Here is a 15,902-nt window from a genome sequence, read left to right on the forward strand (position 1 = left end):
GAAATTGAAAAATTCTGTCGAGCCAACAAAAAGGAATTCAAGAGAAGAAAAGAAGCAGAAAAAGAAGAACAACAAATATTTGAGCAAGAGGAGACAATAGAAAATATGGAGAATCAAAATAGAGCTATTGGAGGAGATAATGGAGGAAATGAGCAAAATGGGCAAAATGCTGTGGTTAATCAAAATGATCCTCAAAGAAGATCCATGTTAGACTATGCTTTTCCTAGATGTACTGATGTGAGAGATAACAGACCTATTATTGGAGCTAATCAATTTGAATTAAAAACTGGTCTTATTCAAATGGTTCAGAATTCACAATTTGGAGGTACCCCACTTGAAAATCCTCATTCTCATTTGAAGAAATTTTTAATGATATGTGGCACACAAAGGCAGCCTGGAGTTTCTGATGAAGTGATTCGACTCACTTTATTTCCATTTTCTCTTCTGATTCAAAGATTGGAGTGGTATGACTCACTCCCACAAGCTATTATAGCTACTTGGGAGCAGCTATCTCAAGCTTTTCTATCTCAATTTTTCCCACCTGGGAAAACTACTCATTTGAGGAATTTGATGGTAGCTTTTAAACCAAGAGATGATGAAACTTTGTATGAATCTTGGATGAGATTTAAGGAGCTTGAAAGGCAATGTCCTCATCATGAAATACCGAAATGGATGATTGTTCAAAATTTCTACACCAGAGTTACTCCAGCCATAAGAAACACAATTGATTCACAAGCAGGAGGAGATTTCATGAGAATGACAAGTGAAGAATGCTATGATCTATTAGAGAAGATTGCTCATAATACCCATTTATGGGGAAATCCTAGAGCACTTGAGCCAAAGAAAGCTGGGATCTATGAACTTGACTCAGTTAACTACATGAATGCAAAATTTGATCAGTTGACTCAGCTTCTTAGTGATTTTTGCACAAAGGCAACAACCTCAACTCCTACAACTATGCAACAAGTTGCCTTCACAAATGGAACTCAAAGTTGTGGAGTTGATTATTCTTCTTATGGTGATGATTATTTGCAAGAGCAAGCTGCTTATGCAGGAGGTTATCAACAAAAACCTATGGGAAATTCTTATTTTAATATGAACAACTCAACATGGAGACCACAAGCAACTTTTGCTCAACAAGGCCAAAGCTCAAATCATGCTCATAACCAGCAGTTTATGCAGCAGAACAAGCCTCAATTTCAGCCTCAATTTCAGCCCACAAGACAACCACCACCTGGATATCAAGCAAGAGCACAACAATCCCTTCCATCCCATGAACCGAAGCCATCTTTGGAGAACATGATGGAGAAATTTTTTGCTGAACAAAGCAAGATGAATAGCAAATTGGAGGAAGAAATGCAACACATGAGACAAACCATGGATCAATTACAAGTCCACAACCGCATGTTGGAGACTCAATTGGCGCAACAAGCAAGCTCATCAGGAAGCAATTCCTATGGGAAACTACCTAGCCAACCACAAAACCCTCATGAACAATGTAAGTTGGTGACCTTGAGAAGTGGTAAAAAAGTTGGTCAAGAAAGTGAAAACAAGAGAGAAGAAAAAGAGAGCACAAAAGAAGAAAATTCAGTTGAGAGCAAGAAAAATGAAAAAGAAGAAGAAAGCAAAAGTGAGCAAGATGAAGGAGAGAAATCATACATCCCACCTGAACCTTACAAACCCACCCTTCCCTACCCTCAAAGATTCATCAAGCATAAACTAGACAAACAATTTGGCAAATTCCTTGAAGTGCTAAAGAAGTTGTATATCAATGTGCCATTCACTGAGGCACTATCCCAAATGCCAAGTTATGCCAAGTTTTTGAAGGAGATTCTTTCCAACAAGAGAAGGCTAGAAGATTATGACACCATCAACTTGGGAGAGCAATGCAGTGCTATAATCCAGAAGAAGTTACCTCCCAAACTCAAAGATCCGGGTGTGTTTTCCATTCCTTGTCATATTGGTGATAATTGTGTGGCAAATGCCTTATGTGACCTTGGAGCTAGCGTCAGCCTAATGCCTCTTTCAATATATGAGAAGTTGAATATGGGAGAATTGAAGCCCACAAACATGTATCTTTCATTAGCTGACCGTTCAATTAAGTATCCGGAAGGCATTCTTGAAAATGTGCCTATCAAGGTTGGGAAATTCTACATTCCGGTGGATTTTATCATTTTAGATATGGAAGAAGACACAAAAGTTCCTATCTTATTGGGAAGACCCTTTTTGGCAACAGCTGGTGCATTAATTGATGTAAAGGGTGAGCAATTGACACTTAGAGTGGGAGATGATCAAATGATATTCAACATCAATCCAGCCATGAAAAGGAAACATGAAGAAGTTGAGTCTTGTTTGCGGGTAGACATTATTGATGAGATTGTTCAAGAGCATTTCAGACAAAGCTATCCACAAGACCCACTTGAAAATTGCTTAGTCCATGGTGGGAGCATTGATGATGATAATCACAACATGGCTATTTTTGCACAACACTTGGAGAGCTCTCCACCACATCCTGAAGCCACAATTTTTCAACTTGAAGGAGTGCAAAATTTGGAGATCAAACCACCATCATTAAAGGTAGAGGATGCCCCAAAGGTAGATCTTAAACCTCTTCCTTCCAACCTCAGGTATGCTTTTCTTGGACCCAATGAAACATATCCTGTTATAATTAATGCATGTTTGACTGATATTGAGATTGACAAATTGTTGAGAGTTTTGAGAGAATATAGAAGAGTTTTGGGTTATGCAATTGATGATATAAAGGGAATTAGTCCAACAGTTTGTATGCATAGGATTTTTCTTGAGCCAAATAGTAAACCTTCCATTGAACACCAAAGAAGATTGAATCCTACAATGAAGGATGTTGTGAAAAAGGAAATCCTAAAATTACTAGCTGCTGGAATTATTTACCCTATTTCTGACAGTGAGTGGGTTAGTCCTGTGCATGTTGTACCAAAAAAAGGTGGGGTGACAGTTGTTAAAAATGAGAATAATGAATTGATACCCACTAGAATCATTACGAGTTGGAGAATGTGCATAGACTATAGGAAGTTGAACAATGCCACAAGAAAAGACCATTTTCCCCTTCCTTTTATGGATCAAATGTTAGAGAGATTAGCCAAGCATTCATTCTTTTGTTACTTAGATGGATATTCTGGTTTCTTTCAAATTCCAATACATCCTGATGACCAAGAAAAAACTACCTTTACCTGTCCCTATGGCACCTTTGCCTATCGAAGGATGCCATTCGGATTGTGTAATGCGCCTGGCACATTTCAAAGGTGCATGATGGCCATTTTTTCTGATTTTATTGAAGAAATTATGGAGGTCTTCATGGATGACTTTTCAGTTTATGGTACTAATTTTGATTCATGCTTGACTAATTTGTCTAAAATTTTGCAGAGGTGTGCTGATAATGATTTGGTATTGAATTGGGAGAAATGCCACTTTATGGTCCAAGAAGGAATCGTTTTAGGGCATTTGATCTCAAAAAGGGGAATTGAAGTGGATAGAGCCAAAATAGAAATTATTGAAAAAATGCCCCCTCCAACTACTGTTAAAGGAGTGCGGAGTTTTCTTGGACATGCCGGGTTTTACCGGCGATTTATTCAGGATTTTTCTAAACTTGCTAAACCCTTAACAAATCTTTTGAATCATAATGTTAAATTTGATTTTAATCAAGATTGTATGGTTGCTTTTTGCAGGTTAAAGACGGCATTAACAAGGCTCTATCATGCAACCCCGATTGGACTTTGCCATTCGAAATCATGTGTGATGCAAGCGAGTTTCTTGTTGAGCCGCCTTGGCGAAAAGATAGAAAATCTTATGCCATTTACTATGCAAGCCGAACCCTTGATGAAGCCCAAGTTAATTATGCCACAACTGAAAAGGAGTTCCTTGCGGTAGTATTTGCACTCAATAAATTTCGTTCTTATTTGGTCAACTCAAAGGTAATTGTTTTCACTGATCATGCAGCAATAAAGTATTTAATGAGCAAGAAAGAAGCTAAATCTAGGTTGATTAGATGGATATTGTTACTTCAAGAATTTGATTTGGAAATAAGAGATAAAAAGGGTGTTGAGAATGTGGTGGCTGATCACCTTTCTAGGATAAAAACTGAAAATAAAGATGATGAAATTGTGCCAATTGATGAATTTTTCATGAATGAGCAGTTGTATATGTTGAATTCTGCACTTCCATGGTTTGCTGATATTGTGAATTTCTTGTCTTGTGGTGTCTTGCCACCTGATTTGTCTTGGCAGCAAAAGAAAAGATTCTTGCATGATGTTAAATTTTATTCTTGGGAAGAACCTCTTTTGTTTAGGAGATGTAATGATGGAATAATTAGGAGATGTATACCAGAGGAAGAAATAAATGATGTTATTTACCATTGTCATTCCTCTGAATATGGTGGTCATTTTAGTATCTCAAAAACTGTTGAAAAGGTCTTGACATCAGGTTTCTATTGGCTTAATATGTTTAAACATGTGAGAAACTTTGTAAGCAGGTGTGATAGGTGCCAAAGGGTAGGCAACATTTCCAAGAGAGATGAGATGCCCCAACAATCCATATTAGAAGTTGAATTGTTTGATGTGTGGGGAATTGATTTTATGGGGCCATTTCCATCTTCTTATGGAAATAAATATATCTTGGTAGGGGTGGACTATGTATCTAAATGGGTAGAAGCTATTGCTACACCTACCAATGATGCAAAAGTTGTGGTGAAATTTCTAAAAAAATTTGTTTTAACCAGGTTTGGTGCCCCACGTGCCATAATTAGTGATGGTGGTAGCCATTTTTGTAACCACCAATTTGAAAAATTGATGAGAAAATATGGGGTAAAGCATAGGATTGCCACACCATATCACCCTCAAACAAATGGCCAAGTAGAAATCACAAATAGAGAAATCAAGCAAATCTTGGAGAAAATCACAATAAGTCCAGAATAGATTGGTCCCTTAAATTAGATGACACTCTTTGGGCATATAGAACAGCATTTAAAACCCCCATAGGAACTACACCTTATAGGTTAGTTTTTGGGAAATCATGCCATTTGCCCGTAGAGTTAGAACACAAAGCTTATTGGGCCATTAGAGCAATCAATTTTGATTTACAAGCTGCTGGACATAAAAGACTTTTGCAACTTGATGAGTTAGAAGAATTGAGACTTGATGCTTATGAAAATGCTAGGATCTATAAAGAAAGAACTAAAAAATGGCATGATAAGCATATCAAGAAAAAGGACTTTAAAGAAGGAGATTTGGTTCTCTTATTCAATTCAAGGTTAAAATTTTTTCCAGGAAAATTAAAATCAAGGTGGTCAGGTCCATTCAAAATTGTGAAAGTTTTACCTCATGGTGCTGTGGAAATTTTTGGTGAAAAATCTGGTAATTTCAAGGTAAATGGACAAAGGTTGAGGCATTATTTAGCTGGTGAGCCAATTGAGAAAATAGCAACTTGCTATCTTTCTCATTCTCCATAAAATTTTGAGTAAGTATGGTCAAGCTAAAGACCTAAACTTAGCATTTTTGTGCATAACTCCCAATTTTTCTTTCATTTGTTTTAAGTTTTTTTTCTATACTCCTTATTCAGAGTTTAACATTGTTCTAATTTCCTTGTGCAGATGGGATACAATGCATTGCAAGCAAATGAGCATTAAAAAAAAAAAAAAAAAAAAAAAAAAACATTTCATGTCTTTATTTTAGTTGCTTAATTCATTAGTGTTTTTAACTTGTTTAGTTAATATTCTGCTTGTGTTGTTTTTCCTTTACTTGAACCATTTACTTATTCAGTTTTTTTTTCCTCATAAAATACATTTTTCTTTTATGTCTTTAGTACATTGCTCACTTGCTTTGATATGCTCCTTCGGAATTTACACTTGATGGCTATATTTTTGCGCTTAACTTCCTATTTCAACTTTTTGAGTTTAATTGATTTAATGGATTCCATTGCACTGTTTCTTTTGCAATGAGTGCAGCAGCTGTCCAAATTTTATCTAATTAAATTGGCTGCACTTCAATGAGGTAACACTTCTTATCTCAGCTTGTGTCACTTTCAACACAAGTTGTGCTATCGCTTATGCAACAGGGTAATAATTCTTTATGCACATATAGCCAAATTATCTCATTCCTTGCAATCTTTTAACATTGAGGACAATGTTCATTCTGAGTATGGGGGAGAGGGTAAATTTTTTGCAAAAATTATTTTTTCTTGCAAAAATTATTTTTCCTTTTTCATTTGCATATAGTGACACACTCATTACTTCATACTTGTACATATTCACATATATACACTGCATATAGCTTCATATATACTTAGTACTTAGTTGCATATAGGTTGACTATACATTTATACACTCATGCATTTCATTCATTCATTCACAATTTTTGGATTTTTAAACCAGTCTTTGAATTCCATAAGCCACTTATTCAAGCAATCCAACTTGCCTTTAGATGGTTAGTGGAATGAAAGTTCCAGCTGGGTACAAAGTCTTAAGCATTATTCTTTCTCTTACTTAATAGCTGAAAATTAATACATTCATCTAGGTATGCAGATTCTGATTAGTTATTTTGAATTTTGAGTGTCTGGATAAGCCTTTAAGGAAGAAAATGGTCCTTGTCGTCTCACCATTCCTAGAACAAGCATCTTAGATCTTTCAAAGCGAAATTTTTAACTTGCATTTGATAAGAATATGATTTAGGCATTTCTTCATATTTTAAACCTCGCATTTAGCCTTAACCTACCTTAATTTCATTTTAACCCTTGCAAACCCCCTTGAACCTTAATTCCCTAATTTCTTTGGAACCCAAATCATTTACCTAGCCATAAAACCTAAACACTACCACCTATCTATGAGAATAATATTTTAGCAATTAAGTGCATAAAATAAAAAATAAAAAAAAAATAAAAAAAAAAAAAATTCGGAGGATTGAAACATCTTGAAAAGTGCTAGAGTAATTGTGAAAAGTTGAAAAGGTCACCAAAATATCCCAAAGATAATTTTGGGTGTGACATGAAACAGGGACACATACAAAATCAAAATAAAATAAAATAAATAAGCATCAAAAGTAGTCCCTTTGTATAATCATTGTGATAAGCACTTGAGATTCATTGTGAATTTCTTTCCTCTTGACTTCATAAAAAAAATAAAAAATAAAAAAAAAAAAAAAAAATGGATGCACTTTGAGTTTCATGATTAATATTATTCTCATATTTTGTTTACCTTATTCCCTTTCTTTGTTAACCACAATCTTACCCTATTAGACCCCATTACAACCCTTAAAAAGACCTAATGATTCTTTGAAAAATGCTTGTTACATTAGTAGAGTTAGATCTTTTATGCTTGCATATGGGTTTGGCAATATAATCTTCCATACATTACTCACTATCTATTTGAGACACATTGGCTATTTATTTCATTTAGGTTTGTTTTGGCACAATTGACTCTTGTAGCTGGTTGGTATTTGTTGCTTGGGTTGATTGGTTAATTCTTAGCTATTCTGTAATAGTTGAGAGTGCTTGCTTCATTCTTTGTGCTTTTGCTGGTGGGAATTTGGAATGTTGGTGGCTAGAGGTAAGTTGGTAGTTTGGATTTGTGATTTTTGTGTTTTCAAAGACTGATTCTATTCCCTTCCAAATGAGTTTTAATGAAATTTTGCTTGAGGACAAGCAAGAGTTTGAGTATGGGGGAATTTGATGCATGCATTTTATATCATCATTTAGGAGTAATTTTTGCACATAATTTACCCTTATTCATAGCTATTATTTTAGATATTAGTATATATTTAGTCAATTTTACAATTTTCACATTTCTTAGTTTAATTTTTGGAATTTATTTGTTTTGTAGGTTAAATCTGGAGAAATTTGATGTATTTTGATCAGAGTAGCCATTTGGAGGAGATTAAAATCGAATTGCAAAAATTTTGAAGTTGAAAAAAAAAAAAAAAAAATGGCCGAGAGCGACACAACCTGCAGCACAACCGAATTAGCTCATGTCGCAGGTTGTGTCGATCGTCAGATATTCACGCCGAGAGCGACACAACCCGCGACACAACTGACTCGGCTTATGTCGTTTTTACTGGAAAATTTTTGACGTGGCATTTCCGTTACTCGACCTTTTACCTCACTTTCTCTGGATCCGTCCCCCTTTTACCCATTCTAGAACAGTCCCCTTGCCTATATACAGTGCCCTTTATCACTTTCTTTCCATAGAGAGCAAGGGAGGCATTTTTGGCAAGATTAGAAAGAGAGAAGGGAGCACTTTCTGCATCTTCTTCCAAAGACAAGGATCAAGTTTACGCACTTTTCTCGCAGAGATCCTGCAGATTTCTTGGGTTTTCTACCCTTTAGTTTACATTTCCATTATTTATTCATTTCTTCATTTGGATTTGTCTTTAAACAATGATTTGTGAGTAGTTTATTGAGATTCTAGAGATGGGTTTGTAAATATTGATTTGTTTTGTGGTTTTGAACTGATTTAGCCATTTAAATGAAGATTGTTATATTTTGATTTATTGCTTGTGTGCTTATTTCCTTGCTTGATGAATGGGCCCTCATTAAGTTAAGTTTTAATCCTTAATAGATGGACTGAAAAGTGAATATTGGGGATGGATAATCTTGCAATAAACTTTATTTTCTTGGTGTTAGAAATAAGCTAAGAAGATTAAGGGGAACTTTCCAAAAATCAATTAGAGCATTAATTGGGTTTTTGTTAGATTTGAAATACCGTGAAAACAGGGTTTGATTTAATGAAAACCAATTTTGAGATGCTTGAAAAAGGTTTCAAAAATTTAAGAATTGATTTCCCTCAAAATTGCAATTCTCATGTGTTTGGCTAAATTAGGGAAAAATCACATGCAAACAATATTGAAAATCCAATCTCTAGAATCAATTTATTTTTCATTGAAATTAGATATAAATCCTCCAAACCTCATAAATAGCAATTTAAATTTAAATCCAATTTAAATCCAATTTCTATAATCACTTTATTTTTATTTTTATTGAATTTAGATTTAATTCCTCTCAATTTCATAAATAGATATTTCAAATTAATTTTTGGGTAATCTAGTTTAATTAATTTTAGTTAATTGATTGATCTAGTTTTAATTCCTCAAATACCAATTTTAATTCCAAATTTCATTTTACATCTTTAATTTTTGTCTTAATTTTAATTTTTAGATTTTATTTTTAATATCTTTTAATTTTTGTCATTCTAATTTGCTTATACTTTTATTTTCAATTTAAGCACAATTCCCTGTGGGATCGATATCAATTTTTAAAACTATACTACTGTGACCCGTGCACTTGCGGACACACCATATCAGAACCCCATGGCCCCATTACATCCCTAAAAAGACCTTTGATCTCTTGATGGTACTAGCCACATTAGTGGAGATAGGAGTAGGGAATTTGCCTATGGGATTGGGAAATTAGTCATTCATTCATTCAATTCCATCATTCCATATGGAGACACTTTGACTATTGATTGTTCTAGAATTCCTTTTGAGCATGACTCTCTATTTTGATTAGTTGGTTTGGGGATTTTGAATGATAATTGACTTGATGGCTAAGCGGTGAAAGCTTGGATAAGCATTAGATTCTTTGCATTTTGAGGGATGGGTATATGGATTGTTGGTATGGCTAAAGGTGTGTTAAGTTACTTTAATTGGTAATTTTCATAACTCTTTGGATAAGGCACCCCTAAAAACTTTGCATCACATTTTAAAGTTTGCTTGAGGACAAGCAAAAGCTTGAGTTTGGGGGTATTTGATGCACATATTTTGCATAGTCATTTAGGTCTAATTTCACAATCATTTTATTTGGTTATTAGTCATTTTTAGCTAATTTCATTAGTTATTTAGTTAGTTTTCCATAATTGTCAACTTTGGATTAATTTGTAATTTTTGCTTTGTTTTGTAGGAAAAATGGTGTTTTTGAAGGACTAAAGAGAATTTTGCCATTGAGGAGTGTCTTCTACAGCAAAAAGATGCCAAAAGCAAGTTTTCAAGCTAAAATATGCATAGACCAAACTGTGCATAACTTGCCGCATAAGCTATGCAGTTCTGCATAAGGAGGAAGAACACTGTTCCAGAACCAGCCGAAATGTGCATAAGGAGACTGCATAGCTTATGCACATTCTCACCTCCCTTATGCAGATTCACGAAATTGTGCATAACCTATGCACCAAGTCATGCAGCTTCGCATAAGTGACCCAGAACAGTAAAATCGCATAAGGGATCGATAACTTATGCACCCACTTATGCGATCCCATAAAGAGTTCATTAATGAGTCAGAAGATTCCCTTAATGTATTCCTCCTAGAACATACTATTTTAGGGCTCCATGTCAGAAAAATGCTATATATAGTCCCATTTTCTCATTTTAGAAAAAAGGCAAGGAGCAAAGAAAGAAAGGAGGAGGCTAAGCAGAATTTGAGGAGTCATTTTCACCTTCCACACCATTTTTAACCAAGATTTGCAGATTTCTTCCTTCCTTTACATTTTTCCACATTTCTAGTGTTTAATTTCTTACTTCTTAGCTTAGATTAAAGCTTTATTTCCATTTAAACTCATCATAGCTTGTAAGCATTATGGATAGTGAGTAGTTTACTTTTGATTCTGGAGTAAGGGTTGTAATATTTGAGATATTTTGTGGATTTTGATTGGGTAATCCATATTTTGTGGTCTTAATGAGTTTTATTCATTTCTTGTATGCTTAATGACATGCTTAATGTAGGATCCCATTGAGTAATGTTCTTAATCCATGGTTGAAGCACCGAAAGGAGAAGGCCTTGTGATAGATAATCATGAAAATGAACATAAGTAACTTAGACCTAGAAATAGGCTAAGGATTAAGAGGATTCACAGATTAATTAAGGAACTTAATGGGTCTTAATTAATTCTAACTCCACGAAAGTAGGATTAGTTTGATTAAGGCACTCTTTGTCTCACTCGAAAGGGAATTCAAAGGATTTAAGAATTAATCTCCTTAAAACTCATAAGTTTCATAAGATTGGACAACCAATTTAAAATCCCAAAATAGCTCGAATATGAAACCCCGAACTCCGGAATCATCTTTTTACCATTGTTAATTTCTAATCGAATTTAATCATTTGCCAATTTAAATATTGCCATATCTGAACTTGCTTATTTCTATTTGATGCAATTTTAGTTTAATTAATACATTTTTGAATAGAATATTAATTTTGCACATTTAGATTTCATACTCCATTACCCATTAATTCATCATTTTAATCTCATAAATACTTCAATTTAGTCAACTTTTATATCGAAAATTCAATCATTAACACAACTCCTCGTGGGATCGATATTTTTCTATACTACTTGTACGACCCGTGCACTTGCGGTTGGGACGCATCAGGGTATTATCGTGGATGAATTGTGAGTTTATAAACATTTTTTTTTTTTTTTAAGATATTGAATTCCAACTTCACACTTTCCTCATTATTTACTTAAGGTCAAGATATTGGTTAATTAGAATATACTAATTGATTAATTACTATAAATTATTTGATACACTTAAAGTGATATTATTTTATTTACATAAATACAAAATTTATTTATCTTTATAATTTGTAAAAGACCTCACTATAATCTTATTAGTAGATGTACTTATAAGATGTTTAACTTACCTTATTAAAATTAGTTTAGTGTTTAAATTAATTTAAATTTATAAATATTTAATATTTAAAGAAATTACTTATTTAATAAAAATACTTACACATAAGTGATTAATAAGTGGTTGATATGTTTGATATACTTATTTATAATTATAGTAATTATAAATATTAAAATGAGAAGTTGGTTTTTCTAACTTTTATGTATAATTAAAAATTGTTATAAATAAATAAGTTAATTTAATTTTTTTTTTAATTTATATGTTAATTTGATTAGTTTCTATACTAGGATGAACACCCTCTTAAGCATAGTTATAGTTAATGCTTGAAATCAAATTGTAACAAAATTGAATCAATAGAATCGATCAAAATTCTTACTTAATCAAAATCATTTTGAATTGGATTGAGAACAAATTGGATTGATTTTGATTGGTTTGATTTGATCTCAAATCAAAAAATAAAATTTCCATTTTTTAAAAGTAATTTGTTAAAAAAAAAAATCTGATCAAAATTGATTAAATGAAGTAAAACTGAATCAATATTAAAATCAAGATCAGAACCGAGAAAACCTTTCTATTGGATCCCAAATCTCCAACTTCTAAGATCAAAACTGTCCGTTTGGTTTCAATTAACGCTTAATCTGACAGCGTCCCTAGGTGCACCCAACAATTTATTGTTGGCATTGTTGCGTATGGAATGGAAGTAATAACGCCAACAACGTCCGTCACTCTGCTACGTGCAAGACTTGAGCTAAATAAAGGATACTTCCAATTTTGCTTTCCTTCGTGCAAAGGTAATAATAGAAAGAGTTTTTCTTTTTTTTTTTAAATCCCTCTTTTGACCAAGGGTCAAAGTGCCAATTTATATTATATGAATAATAATAATTGTATAAAATTGTATTTATATATTTTTAAATTTTAAGAAATTTTCTAGAAATAATTGAATAAAGCAAGTGAAGCCACTTCAATTTAGTTGTAGTCGTGAGAATGCATAGTCTTTGTATTGATGACCGTTCTGACCTCTGAATCCTTTTTAATGAAGTATTCAAAATTTCTAAATAAAATTATAATTCCATAAGCATGGGTAGAAAATTAAGGCAGGCAAAAAGAAAAAGACGTGAAAGAAGGATTAAGTTTTGTCAAGAAAAAATGAGGGCCTTCCGAATATAACGGTTATAGCTTCTTTAGGTTCGAGGTCCAAAGTTACAGGTTGATCGTCCTCGATTTAATCTAACTTTATAAGAAGAGACTTATTATTGAGTTCGAAATGATATCTAATAGGCTGAATAATAGGACAATTCATTGTCGCCTCTCATTACAATTCTAAACAGAGATAATATTTAGTCATCATACTAGTACAAGACTTCAAATCAGAATTAGAACAAGATTATCCTACTTGATTAACCACCAGGCTACCATGCTTTATAGAAAATAAAGATTAAGTTATGACACTAATCAGATATTAAAGTATGCATAGATGAGTCATAATTCAACAGATTTACTTTGAGTTGATAAGAATGAGAATTTTCTTATTGTATTAATTAAGATTTGATTTTATTGAATAATATTTTTAAAATTATTTATATTAAATACACTGAATCCAGAATATACTTTTAATCCTTTACCCAGTTGGCTTAGGGTTCACGGTGGTTTGGGTTTGGCTTTACTTTGTCTTAGTTTGGGCCTTGGTTTGCATTGGTCTAAACTTTGAAACTTTCTCTGTGTAGTGAGCTTTGAACCGTGGAATTGTCCTTGTTTATTTCAATTACATAACCTCTGTTTCGGTTTAAAAAAAAAATTATAATACCTGTAGTACATTATAAATATTCATTAATCAAATATATAATACTTAAAATATTTTGTAATAAAGAATAAAATTATCCGATTAATACCAAAAAAAAAAAAAAAAAAGCGAATGTTGAGAGTTAAAGTCAAGCTTTTGGCTAAATAGTCAATCCAAGTCAGATAAAAAAAAGAGAAATAATTTAAAATTCTTGATTCATGGGTGGAAAATTCTTATCTGGCGGATGGCAGGGTCTACCGGGTGGCTCATTTACTAATCGGCGTAGCTTAGTGCAACAGTTTATGGGTATGGTGGGCCTGTCTGCTTGATTTGTTGACTCATAAAACAGCCCATCGAAAGTAAAGAGAGAGCCTGTTAACTAAGGGAGCTTCCAAGTTAAGGTCACCGTTGGTCAATGCGGGTCCAGGCTGGGCAGGTTTTGTTTATTTTCCTTTTTCAAGTAGGTCTGGTTTCCCCACTTGCCATATCTGTTTTGCTTCGCAAATACAGTCAGTTCCACGTATTTTCTTGTCAATCCTTTCAATTCTTCAAGATTTTCCTATTTTTGTAAAGGTTTTGCTTCCTTGTAAAATTTTCTTCCATGTTTGGTTGCACATCAATTTGTCTCTAGTTTTTTAAAAATAGGGTACTTTCTCTGGGGTGTAAAACTCAAAATCTCCAAAGAATGGATGGTTCTTCGCGAGGAAATAGCAGTGATGATATGTTTCTTACGAATTACAAGATTAGTAAGACTCTTGGAATTGGGTCCTTCGGCAAGGTGAAACTTGCAGAGCATGTACCGACTCGTCAAGAAGTTGCCATCAAAATATTTAAGCGTGACAAGATAAAAGAAATGGGTATGGAAGAAAAAGTAACAAGAGTAATTAATATCATGAGATTGCTTGTGCATCCTCACACTATACGACTTTACAAGGTCATGGAAACGCCAACTTCTATATATGTTGTCATGAAGTTTGCAAAATCTGGGGATCTTTTTAAACATATTGTGCAGAAGGTTAAGCTAGAAGAAGGCGAGGCACGTAAATTTTTTCAATAGATTATTTCTGCCGTTGGGTACTGTCACCAGAACAACATTGTTCATAGAGAACTTAAGCCTGACAATCTGCTTTTGGATTCTGAGTGCAATGTGAAGATTGCTGATTTTGGATTGAGCAATATAACTGAACATGGTCAGTTACTAAAGACAAGTTGTGGTAGCCCGAGCTATGCTGCTCCTGAGGTTGATTCTGGGAAACCGTATGGCCTTGAAGTGGATGTATAGAGCTGTGGTATTGTATTGTATGCTATTCTCTGTTGCAGACTTCCTTTTGAAGGTGACTTTGGCGATCTTCGCAGGAAAGTTAAAATTGGGAAATACGTCCTTCCAAGCAATTTATCACCTGGACCAAGAGATCTGATCTCAAAGATAATTGTGGTTGATCCAACAAAGAGAATCACCACTCCTGAAATTCGTCAGCACTTATGGTTCCAAGCATGTATCCCATGTTATATAGCTGCATCCGTTCCGTTTACTATGCCTGGAGCTGGAAACATTGATGAAGAAATTCTTAATAAGGTGGTCATAATGGGATTCGAGCGGAATCAGCTAATTGAATCTCTTTGCAGCAAGATAGAAAACGATGCTACTTTGCGTACCACTTGCTCTTGGATAACCAATTTTCCAGGATTGGGTTTAAAGTTACTGGCTCCAGATAGGAATAAATGCGGCGTGAAATTTCAATCTGAAGCCAACCCTGATGAAGTAATGAAAGAAGTTCTTAAAGTTCTGCAAGAACTGAACCTGTGTTGGGAGAAAATTAGACAATACAATATACATTGCAGGTGGATTGCCAGGATTCCTGTTAAACACAAACAAATGGATAATAATCCTTTGCTTTTTCTAATTAATAATGTCATAAAGTCATCGATTATGGTGAAGTTTGAAGTTCAGCTTTGCAGAATTTCTAAGAAAGGCCACTTGCTTGCTGCGCCAAGGTTAAACGGATCACAATTTCGCTTTTTTGGACCTTGTGCAACTTTCTTTTCACTGTTTCGAGTTGTTTAGGAGGAGAAAAGAAAAGAAACGTTTGCTTCTGCAGTCCAATTCCAATTTAATTTTAATTATTTTAAATTTAATTAATTTCGATTAGATTTTAATGTTGAACTATAAGCGGTCCAATTTCAAACAGGATGATGTAGTTTTATGTGTGATTTGAGAAATATGTAGTCAATACACTTCTATTAGGATCCAAAGATCATTGTCTTTCAATAGCTCGAAATTGAATTCGATTAATTTTTTTCAATTCCACCCTGACACTGATTTGTGGGAAGTGAGAATGGAAAGACCTTTTCCTTGCCCCAAAACTCCATAACTCGTCTGCACGATGATATATTATTATTTTTTATTAAAAAATAATTTATTTTTATATTTTATATATTTAAATATTATAATTTTCACAAAATATATAAATATATTATTAAAATTT

The 15,902-nt window shown here is 33.6% G+C and overlaps 1 non-coding gene and 1 pseudogene across 1 annotated transcript; one reads left to right on the forward strand and one right to left on the reverse strand.

The window, feature by feature from the left end:
• Positions 1-555: 555 nt before the first annotated feature.
• Positions 556-662, reverse strand: LOC131176158 (small nucleolar RNA R71). Its single transcript, XR_009146283.1, has one exon. It is a non-coding gene; the product is annotated as a small nucleolar RNA R71 (small nucleolar RNA).
• A 13,439-nt stretch (positions 663-14,101) lies between these two features.
• LOC110649886 (SNF1-related protein kinase catalytic subunit alpha KIN10-like) lies at positions 14,102-15,481 on the forward strand (annotated as a pseudogene).
• Positions 15,482-15,902: the final 421 nt, after the last annotated feature.

The sequence above is a fragment of the Hevea brasiliensis genome, chromosome 18 (genome assembly GCF_030052815.1).
Source record: "Hevea brasiliensis isolate MT/VB/25A 57/8 chromosome 18, ASM3005281v1, whole genome shotgun sequence".
NCBI lineage: Eukaryota > Viridiplantae > Streptophyta > Magnoliopsida > Malpighiales > Euphorbiaceae > Hevea > Hevea brasiliensis.